Source organism: Phocoena phocoena, unplaced genomic scaffold (assembly GCF_963924675.1).
Source record: "Phocoena phocoena unplaced genomic scaffold, mPhoPho1.1 SCAFFOLD_270, whole genome shotgun sequence".
Taxonomy (NCBI): domain Eukaryota; kingdom Metazoa; phylum Chordata; class Mammalia; order Artiodactyla; family Phocoenidae; genus Phocoena; species Phocoena phocoena.
In genome coordinates this window covers 1-10,000 of record NW_027077516.1, presented here as the reverse complement: position 1 = coordinate 10,000, position 10,000 = coordinate 1, and the positions used below count along the sequence as shown (strand labels likewise).

General features: G+C 76.4%; 8 non-coding genes and 1 pseudogene across 8 annotated transcripts; all 9 read right to left on the bottom strand.

Moving 5' to 3' along the window:
• Positions 1-685: 685 nt before the first annotated feature.
• LOC136143367 (5S ribosomal RNA) lies at positions 686-806 on the bottom strand (annotated as a pseudogene).
• Positions 807-1,730: 924 nt separating this feature from the next.
• LOC136143332 (5S ribosomal RNA) lies at positions 1,731-1,849 on the bottom strand. The gene has a single exon (XR_010657945.1). It is a non-coding gene; the product is annotated as a 5S ribosomal RNA (ribosomal RNA).
• Positions 1,850-2,820: 971 nt separating this feature from the next.
• LOC136143327 (5S ribosomal RNA) lies at positions 2,821-2,940 on the bottom strand. Its single transcript, XR_010657940.1, has one exon. It is a non-coding gene; the product is annotated as a 5S ribosomal RNA (ribosomal RNA).
• Positions 2,941-3,908: 968 nt separating this feature from the next.
• Positions 3,909-4,028, bottom strand: LOC136143325 (5S ribosomal RNA). Its single transcript, XR_010657938.1, has one exon. It is a non-coding gene; the product is annotated as a 5S ribosomal RNA (ribosomal RNA).
• A 924-nt stretch (positions 4,029-4,952) lies between these two features.
• On the bottom strand, positions 4,953-5,071 carry LOC136143382 (5S ribosomal RNA). Its single transcript, XR_010657973.1, has one exon. It is a non-coding gene; the product is annotated as a 5S ribosomal RNA (ribosomal RNA).
• A 924-nt stretch (positions 5,072-5,995) lies between these two features.
• LOC136143375 (5S ribosomal RNA) lies at positions 5,996-6,114 on the bottom strand. The gene has a single exon (XR_010657972.1). It is a non-coding gene; the product is annotated as a 5S ribosomal RNA (ribosomal RNA).
• A 970-nt stretch (positions 6,115-7,084) lies between these two features.
• On the bottom strand, positions 7,085-7,203 carry LOC136143363 (5S ribosomal RNA). Its single transcript, XR_010657971.1, has one exon. It is a non-coding gene; the product is annotated as a 5S ribosomal RNA (ribosomal RNA).
• A 970-nt stretch (positions 7,204-8,173) lies between these two features.
• LOC136143352 (5S ribosomal RNA) lies at positions 8,174-8,292 on the bottom strand. The gene has a single exon (XR_010657964.1). It is a non-coding gene; the product is annotated as a 5S ribosomal RNA (ribosomal RNA).
• A 972-nt stretch (positions 8,293-9,264) lies between these two features.
• Positions 9,265-9,384, bottom strand: LOC136143326 (5S ribosomal RNA). Its single transcript, XR_010657939.1, has one exon. It is a non-coding gene; the product is annotated as a 5S ribosomal RNA (ribosomal RNA).
• Positions 9,385-10,000: the final 616 nt, after the last annotated feature.

Below are 10,000 nucleotides of genomic sequence, written 5' to 3'. Positions count from 1 at the left end.
CCTGGGGCATCGCCCCTGCCCGCCCACGCGGCGCTAGGCGCAGCCCGGCCGCAGCCCGGGCCGGCCCTGCTGCCCGACAGCAGCTGACCCGAAGCCACTGGGAGCCACCATTGCGTCGCCACGGCCCCTCAGCCCCGGCAAGGCCACCTTTGCCCGCACACCACCCGCCGAGCTCAGGAGCCCGCCCCTGGTGGCCGGAAGGCCCGGGGAAGCGGCCCCGGCCCTCGATCCCGCTCCCGCACCCGGCCGCGGCGACACGGCGGAGGCGGGGCTTCTGCCGGAGGGAGCTGTGGCGGGACACACCGGCGCACAGGTGGCGGCAGCGGGGCTGGGCGCCAGTGGGGGCGGCCAGGTGCAGGTCGAGGGGCTCTCTGGCCGAAAGGACGGCAACCGGGCCCGCGGCGGATTCTGGGTCCGGGCCAGCCACCCCGGGAGCGTCCGGGGTGCGGCTGCCTTCTGGGGCCGCCTTCTGGCCGCCCGGCCGGCCGTGCCGGCGGGGAGCGGCCCCTCCGGCGCACCCGCGCGCGCGCGCACGCACACACACACACACACACACACACACACGCGCGCGCGCCGTGGTGGGAGGGGCCTGAGGAGGTGGGGCCTGCAGCGGGGCCCGGCGGGGGCGGAGCCGGCGGCCACCGCCCAAGGGCGAGTAAAGGAGAAGGCGGAGCGGGAGGCAAAAAGTCTATGGCACCCGGTATTCCCAGGCGGTCTCCCCTCACAAGTACTAACCAGGCCCGGACCCTGCTTAGCTTCTGAGATCAGACGAGATCGGGCGCGTTCAGGGTGGTATGGCCGTAGACCGGGGCGGGGACCGCGGGCTGCCTCTTGAGGCCCAGTTGCGCTGGCGCTGGCGCCTTAGGGCCAGCCAGCCCGGCGGTGAGCCCGCCCCGGCGGGACCCCGCCGCCCGCCCAGGCAGGGGGAACGGACGTCTCGTGTATCGGGCGGTGGCGGAGGGTTTGGCCACCACCTCCCAGCCGAGGGCGGGCGTGACCCAGCAAACCCTTCGGCGCTTGGCGCCCCGCCCAAGATCCCGCACATCGCTCACAGGGACGTGGCCCCGGAGGCTTCGGGGCCCGGGGCCCGCGGTCCCTGGGGCATCGCCCCTGCCCGCCCACGCGGCGCTAGGCGCAGCCCGGCCGCAGCCCGGGCCGGCCCTGCTGCCCGACAGCAGCTGGCCCGAAGCCACTGGGAGCCACCATTGCGTCGCCACGGCCCCTCAGCCCCGGCAAGGCCACCCTTGCCCGCACACCACCTACCGAGCTCAGGAGCCCGCCCCTGGTGGCCGGCAGGCCCGGGGAAGCGGCCCCGGCCCTCGATCCCGCTCCCGCACCCGGCCGCGGCGACACGGCGGAGGCGGGGCTTCTGCCGGAGGGAGCTGTGGCGGGACACACCGGCGCACAGGTGGCGGCAGCGGGGCTGGGCGCCAGTGGGGGCGGCCAGGTGCAGGTCGAGGGGCTCGCTGGCCGAAAGGACGGCAACCGGGCCGGCGGCGGATTCTGGGTCCGGGCCAGCCACCCCGGGAGCGTCCGGGGTGCGGCTGCCTTCCGGGGCCGCCTTCTGGCCGCCCGGCCGGCCGGGCCGGCGGGGAGCGGCCCCTCCGGCGCACGCGCGCCGTGTTGGGTGGGGCCTGAGGAGGTGGGGCCTGCAGCGGGGCCCGGCGGGAGCGGAGCCGGCGGCCACCGCCCGCGGGCGAGTAAAGGAGAAGGCGGAGCGGGAGGCAAAAAGCCTACAGCACCCGGTATTCCCAGGCGGTCTCCCATCCAAGTACTAACCAGGCCCGACCCTGCTCAGCTTCCGAGATCAGACGAGATCGGGCGCGTTTAGGGTGGTATGGCCGTAGACGGGGGCGGGGACCGCGGGCTGCCTCTTGAGGCCCAGTTGCGCTGGCGCTGGCGCCTTAAGGCCAGCCAGCCCGGCGGTCAGCCCGCCCCGGCGGGACCCCGCCGCCCGCCCAGGCAGGGGGAACGGACGTCTCGTGTATCGGGCGGTGGCAGAGAGTTTGGCCACCACCTCCCAGCCGAGGGCGGGCGTGACCCAGCAAACCCTTTGGCGCTTGGCGCCCCGCCCAAGATCCCACACGTCGCTCACAGGGACGTGGCCCCGGAGGCTTCGGGGCCCGGGGCCCGCGGTCCCTGGGGCATCGCCCCTGCCCTCCCATGCGGCGCTAGGCGCAGCCCGGCCGCAGCCCGGGCCGGCCCTGCTGCCCGACAGCAGCTGGCCCGAAGCCACTGGGAGCTACCATTGCGTCGCCACGGCCCCTCAGCCCCGGCAAGGCCACCCCTTGCCCGCACACCACCCGCCGAGTTCAGGAGCCCGCCCCTGGTGGCCGGCAGGCCCGGGGAAGCGGCCCCGGCCCTCGATCCCGCTCCCGCACCCGGCCGCGGCGACACGGCGGAGGCGGGGCTTCTGCCGGAGGGAGCTGTGGCGGGACACACCGGCGCACAGGTGGCGGCAGCGGGGCTGGGCGCCAGTGGGGGCGGCCAGGTGCAGGTCGAGGGGCTCGCTGGCCGAAAGGACGGCAACCGGGCCCGCGGCGGATTCTGGGTCCGGGCCAGCCACCCCGGGAGCGTCCGGGGTGCGGCTGCCTTCTGGGGCCGCCTTCTGGCCGCCCGGCCGGCCGTGCCGGCGGGGAGCGGCCCCTCCGGCGCACCCGCGCGCGCGCGCACGCACACACACACACACACACACACACGCGCGCGCGCCGTGGTGGGAGGGGCCTGAGGAGGTGGGGCCTGCAGCGGGGCCCGGCGGGGGCGGAGCCGGCGGCCACCGCCCAAGGGCGAGTAAAGGAGAAGGCGGAGCGGGAGGCAAAAAGCCTACAGCACCCGGTATTCCCAGGCGGTCTCCCATCCAAGTACTAACCAGGCCCGACCCTGCTTAGCTTCACGAGATCAGACGAGATCGGGCGCGTTCAGGGTGGTATGGCCGTAGACGGGGGCGGGGACCGCGGGCTGCCTCTTGAGGCTCAGTTGCGCTGGCGCTGGCGCCTTAAGGCCAGCCAGCCCGGCGGTCAGCCCGCCCCGGCGGGACCCCGCCGCCCGCCCAGGCAGGGGGAACGGACGTCTCGTGTATCGGGCGGTGGCGGAGGGTTTGGCCACCACCTCCCAGCCGAGGGCGGGCGTGACCCAGCAAACCCTTCGGCGCTTGGCGCCCCGCCCAACATCCCGCACGTCGCTCACAGGGACGTGGCCCCGGAGGCTTCGGGGCCCGGGGCCCGCGGTCCCTGGGGCATCGCCCCTGCCCGCCCACGCGGCGCTAGGCGCAGCCCGGCCGCAGCCCGGGCCGGCCCTGCTGCCCGACAGCAGCTGACCCGAAGCCACTGGGAGCCACCATTGCGTCGCCACGGCCCCTCAGCCCCGGCAAGGCCACCTTTGCCCGCACACCACCCGCCGAGCTCAGGAGCCCGCCCCTGGTGGCCGGCAGGCCCGGGGAAGCGGCCCCGGCCCTCGATCCCGCTCCCGCACCCGGCCGCGGCGACACGGCGGAGGCGGGGCTTCTGCCGGAGGGAGCTGTGGCGGGACACACCGGCGCACAGGTGGCGGCAGCGGGGCTGGGCGCCAGTGGGGGCGGCCAGGTGCAGGTCGAGGGGCTCGCTGGCCGAAAGGACGGCAACCGGGCCCGCGGCGGATTCTGGGTCCGGGCCAGCCACCCCGGGAGCGTCCGGGGTGCGGCTGCCTTCTGGGGCCGCCTTCTGGCCGCCCGGCCGGCCGTGCCGGCGGGGAGCGGCCCCTCCGGCGCACCCGCGCGCGCGCGCACGCACACACACACACACACACACACGCGCGCGCGCCGTGGTGGGAGGGGCCTGAGGAGGTGGGGCCTGCAGCGGGGCCCGGCGGGGGCGGAGCCGGCGGCCACCGCCCAAGGGCGAGTAAAGGAGAAGGCGGAGCGGGAGGCAAAAAGCCTACAGCACCCGGTATTCCCAGGCGGTCTCCCAATCCAAGTACTAACCAGGCCCGACCCTGCTTAGCTTCCGAGATCAGACGAGATCGGGCGCGTTCAGGGTGGTATGGCCGTAGACGGGGGCGGGGACCGCGGGCTGCCTCTTGAGGCCCAGTTGCGCTGGCGCTGGCGCCTTAGGGCCAGCCAGCCCGGCGGTGAGCCCGCCCCGGCGGGACCCCGCCGCCCGCCCAGGCAGGGGGAACGGACGTCTCGTGTATCGGGCGGTGGCGGAGGGTTTGGCCACCACCTCCCAGCCGAGGGCGGGCGTGACCCAGCAAACCCTTCGGCGCTTGGCGCCCCGCCCAAGATCCCGCACGTCGCTCACAGGGACGTGGCCCCGGAGGCTTCGGGGCCCGGGGCCCGCGGTCCGTGGGGCATCGCCCCTGCCCGCCCACGCGGCGCTAGGCGCAGCCCGGCCGCAGCCCGGGCCGGCCCTGCTGCCCGACAGCAGCTGGCCCGAAGCCACTGGGAGCCACCATTGCGTCGCCACGGCCCCTCAGCCCCGGCAAGGCCACCTTTGCCCGCACACCACCCGCCGGGCTCAGGAGCCCGCCCCTGGTGGCCGGCAGGCCCGGGGAAGCGGCCCCGGCCCTCGATCCCGCTCCCGCACCCGGCCTCGGCGACACGGCGGAGGCGGGGCTTCTGCCGGAGGGAGCTGTGGCGGGACACACCGGCGCACAGGTGGCGGCAGCGGGGCTGGGCGCCAGTGGGGGCGGCCAGGTGCAGGTCGAGGGGCTCGCTGGCCGAAAGGACGGCAACCGGGCCCGCGGCGGATTCTGGGTCCGGGCCAGCCACCCCGGGAGCGTCCGGGGTGCGGCTGCCTTCCGGGGCCGCCTTCTGGCCGCCCGGCCGGCCGGGCCGGCGGGGAGCGGCCCCTCCGGCGCACGCGCGCCGTGGTGGGAGGGGCCTGAGGAGGTGGGGCCTGCAGCGGGGCCCGGCGGGGGCGGAGCCGGCGGCCACCGCCCGCGGGCGAGTAAAGGAGAAGGCGGAGCGGGAGGCAAAAAGCCTACAGCACCCGGTATTCCCAGGCGGTCTCCCATCCAAGTACTAACCAGGCCCGACCCTGCTTAGCTTCCGAGATCAGACGAGATCGGGCGCGTTCAGGGTGGTATGGCCGTAGACGGGGGCGGGGACCGCGGGCTGCCTCTTGAGGCCCAGTTGCGCTGGCGCTGGCGCCTTAGGGCCAGCCAGCCCGGCGGTGAGCCCGCCCCGGCGGGACCCCGCCGCCCGCCCAGGCAGGGGGAACGGACGTCTCGTGTATCGGGCGGTGGCGGAGGGTTTGGCCACCACCTCCCAGCCGAGGGCGGGCGTGACCCAGCAAACCCTTCGGCGCTTGGCGCCCCGCCCAAGATCCCGCACGTCGCTCACAGGGACGTGGCCCCGGAGGCTTCGGGGCCCGGGGCCCGCGGTCCGTGGGGCATCGCCCCTGCCCGCCCACGCGGCGCTAGGCGCAGCCCGGCCGCAGCCCGGGCCGGCCCTGCTGCCCGACAGCAGCTGGCCCGAAGCCACTGGGAGCCACCATTGCGTCGCCACGGCCCCTCAGCCCCGGCAAGGCCACCTTTGCCCGCACACCACCCGCCGGGCTCAGGAGCCCGCCCCTGGTGGCCGGCAGGCCCGGGGAAGCGGCCCCGGCCCTCGATCCCGCTCCCGCACCCGGCCGCGGCGACACGGCGGAGGCGGGGCTTCTGCCGGAGGGAGCTGTGGCGGGACACACCGGCGCACAGGTGGCGGCAGCGGGGCTGGGCGCCAGTGGGGGCGGCCAGGTGCAGGTCGAGGGGCTCGCTGGCCGAAAGGACGGCAACCGGGCCCGCGGCGGATTCTGGGTCCGGGCCAGCCACCCCGGGAGCGTCCGGGGTGCGGCTGCCTTCCGGGGCCGCCTTCTGGCCGCCCGGCCGGCCGGGCCGGCGGGGAGCGGCCCCTCCGGCGCACGCGCGCCGTGGTGGGAGGGGCCTGAGGAGGTGGGGCCTGCAGCGGGGCCCGGCGGGGGCGGAGCCGGCGGCCACCGCCCGCGGGCGAGTAAAGGAGAAGGCGGAGCGGGAGGCAAAAAGCCTACAGCACCCGGTATTCCCAGGCGGTCTCCCATCCAAGTACTAACCAGGCCCGACCCTGCTTAGCTTCCGAGATCAGACGAGATCGGGCGCGTTCAGGGTGGTATGGCCGTAGACGGGGGCGGGGACCGCGGGCTGCCTCTTGAGGCTCAGTTGCGCTGGCGCTGGCGCCTTAAGGCCAGCCAGCCCGGCGGTCAGCCCGCCCCGGCGGGACCCCGCCGCCCGCCCAGGCAGGGGGAACGGACGTCTCGTGTATCGGGCGGTGGCGGAGGGTTTGGCCACCACCTCCCAGCCGAGGGCGGGCGTGACCCAGCAAACCCTTCGGCGCTTGGCGCCCCGCCCAACATCCCGCACGTCGCTCACAGGGACGTGGCCCCGGAGGCTTCGGGGCCCGGGGCCCGCGGTCCCTGGGGCATCGCCCCTGCCCGCCCACGCGGCGCTAGGCGCAGCCCGGCCGCAGCCCGGGCCGGCCCTGCTGCCCGACAGCAGCTGACCCGAAGCCACTGGGAGCCACCATTGCGTCGCCACGGCCCCTCAGCCCCGGCAAGGCCACCTTTGCCCGCACACCACCCGCCGAGCTCAGGAGCCCGCCCCTGGTGGCCGGAAGGCCCGGGGAAGCGGCCCCGGCCCTCGATCCCGCTCCCGCACCCGGCCGCGGCGACACGGCGGAGGCGGGGCTTCTGCCGGAGGGAGCTGTGGCGGGACACACCGGCGCACAGGTGGCGGCAGCGGGGCTGGGCGCCAGTGGGGGCGGCCAGGTGCAGGTCGAGGGGCTCGCTGGCCGAAAGGACGGCAACCGGGCCCGCGGCGGATTCTGGGTCCGGGCCAGCCACCCCGGGAGCGTCCGGGGTGCGGCTGCCTTCTGGGGCCGCCTTCTGGCCGCCCGGCCGGCCGTGCCGGCGGGGAGCGGCCCCTCCGGCGCACCCGCGCGCGCGCGCACGCACACACACACACACACACACACACGCGCGCGCGCCGTGGTGAGAGGGGCCTGAGGAGGTGGGGCCTGCAGCGGGGCCCGGCGGGGGCGGAGCCGGCGGCCACCGCCCGCGTGCGAGTAAAGGAGAAGGCGGAGCGGGAGGCAAAAAGCCTACAGCACCCGGTATTCCCAGGCGGTCTCCCATCCAAGTACTAACCAGGCCCGACCCTGCTTAGCTTCCGAGATCAGACGAGATCGGGCGCGTTCAGGGTGGTATGGCCGTAGACGGGGGCGGGGACCGCGGGCTGCCTCTTGAGGCCCAGTTGCGCTGGCGCTGGCGCCTTAAGGCCAGCCAGCCCGGCGGTCAGCCCGCCCCGGCGGGACCCCGCCGCCCGCCCAGGCAGGGGGAACGGACGTCTCGTGTATCGGGCGGTGGCGGAGGATTTGGCCACCACCTCCCAGCCGAGGGCGGGCGTGACCCAGCAAACCCTTCGGCGCTTGGCGCCCCGCCCAACGTCCCGCACGTCGCTCACAGGGACGTGGCCCCGGAGGCTTCGGGGCCCGGGGCCCGCGGTCCCTGGGGCATCGCCCCTGCCCGCCCACGCGGCGCTAGGCGCAGCCCGGCCGCAGCCCGGGCCGGCCCTGCTGCCCGACAGCAGCTGACCCGAAGCCACTGGGAGCCACCATTGCGTCGCCACGGCCCCTCAGCCCCGGCAAGGCCACCTTTGCCCGCACACCACCCGCCGAGCTCAGGAGCCCGCCCCTGGTGGCCGGAAGGCCCGGGGAAGCGGCCCCGGCCCTCGATCCCGCTCCCGCACCCGGCCGCGGCGACACGGCGGAGGCGGGGCTTCTGCCGGAGGGAGCTGTGGCGGGACACACCGGCGCACAGGTGGCGGCAGCGGGGCTGGGCGCCAGTGGGGGCGGCCAGGTGCAGGTCGAGGGGCTCGCTGGCCGAAAGGACGGCAACCGGGCCCGCGGCGGATTCTGGGTCCGGGCCAGCCACCCCGGGAGCGTCCGGGGTGCGGCTGCCTTCTGGGGCCGCCTTCTGGCCGCCCGGCCGGCCGTGCCGGCGGGGAGCGGCCCCTCCGGCGCACCCGCGCGCGCGCGCACGCACACACACACACACACACACACGCGCGCGCGCGCCGTGGTGGGAGGGGCCTGAGGAGGTGGGGCCTGCAGCGGGGCCCGGCGGGGGCGGAGCCGGCGGCCACCGCCCGCGGGCGAGTAAAGGAGAAGGCGGAGCGGGAGGCAAAAAGCCTACAGCACCCGGTATTCCCAGGCGGTCTCCCATCCAAGTACTAACCAGGCCCGACCCTGCTTAGCTTCCGAGATCAGACGAGATCGGGCGCGTTCAGGGTGGTATGGCCGTAGACGGGGGCGGGGACCGCGGGCTGCCTCTTGAGGCCCAGTTGCGCTGGCGCTGGCGCCTTAGGGCCAGCCAGCCCGGCGGTCAGCCCGCCCCGGCGGGACCCCGCCGCCCGCCCAGGCAGGGGGAACGGACGTCTCGTGTATCGGGCGGTGGCGGAGGGTTTGGCCACCACCTCCCAGCCGAGGGCCGGCGTGACCCAGCAAACCCTTCGGCGCTTGGCGCCCCGCCCAAGATCCCGCACGTCGCTCACAGGGACGTGGCCCCGGAGGCTTCGGGGCCCGGGGCCCGCGGTCCCTGGGGCATCGCCCCTGCCCGCCCACGCGGCGCTAGGCGCAGCCCGGCCGCAGCCCGGGCCGGCCCTGCTGCCCGACAGCAGCTGGCCCGAAGCCACTGGGAGCCACCATTGCGTCGCCACGGCCCCTCAGCCCCGGCAAGGCCACCCTTGCCCGCACACCACCCGCCGAGCTCTGGAGCCCGCCCCTGGTGGCCGGCAGGCCCGGGGAAGCGGCCCCGGCCCTCGATACCGCTCCCGCACCCGGCCGCGGCGACACGGCGGAGGCGGGGCTTCTGCCGGAGGGAGCTGTGGCGGGACACACCGGCGCACAGGTGGCGGCAGCGGGGCTGGGCGCCAGTGGGGGCGGCCAGGTGCAGGTCGAGGGGCTCGCTGGCCGAAAGGACGGCAACCGGGCCCGCGGCGGATTCTGGGTCCGGGCCAGCCACCCCGGGAGCGTCCGGGGTGCGGCTGCCTTCTGGGGCCGCCTTCTGGCCGCCCGGCCGGCCGTGCCGGCGGGGAGCGGCCCCTCCGGCGCACCCGCGCGCGCGCGCACGCACACACACACACACACACACACACACGCGCGCGCGCCGTGGTGGGAGGGGCCTGAGGAGGTGGGGCCTGCAGCGGGGCCCGGCGGGGGCGGAGCCGGCGGCCACCGCCCAAGGGCGAGTAAAGGAGAAGGCGGAGCGGGAGGCAAAAAGCCTACAGCACCCGGTATTCCCAGGCGGTCTCCCATCCAAGTACTAACCAGGCCCGACCCTGCTTAGCTTCACGAGATCAGACGAGATCGGGCGCGTTCAGGGTGGTATGGCCGTAGACGGGGGCGGGGACCGCGGGCTGCCTCTTGAGGCTCAGTTGCGCTGGCGCTGGCGCCTTAAGGCCAGCCAGCCCGGCGGTCAGCCCGCCCCGGCGGGACCCCGCCGCCCGCCCAGGCAGGGGGAACGGACGTCTCGTGTATCGGGCGGTGGCGGAGGGTTTGGCCACCACCTCCCAGCCGAGGGCGGGCGTGACCCAGCAAACCCTTCGGCGCTTGGCGCCCCGCCCAACATCCCGCACGTCGCTCACAGGGACGTGGCCCCGGAGGCTTCGGGGCCCGGGGCCCGCGGTCCCTGGGGCATCGCCCCTGCCCGCCCACGCGGCGCTAGGCGCAGCCCGGCCGCAGCCCGGGCCGGCCCTGCTGCCCGACAGCAGCTGACCCGAAGCCACTGGGAGCCACCATTGCGTCGCCACGGCCCCTCAGCCCCGGCAAGGCCACCTTTGCCCGCACACCACCCGCCGAGCTCAGGAGCCCGCCCCTGGTGGCCGGCAGGCCCGGGGAAGCGGCCCCGGCCCTCGATCCCGCTCCCGCACCCGGCCGCGGCGACACGGCGGAGGCGGGGCTTCTGCCGGAGGGAGCTGTGGCGGGACACACCGGCGCACAGGTGGCGGCAGCGGG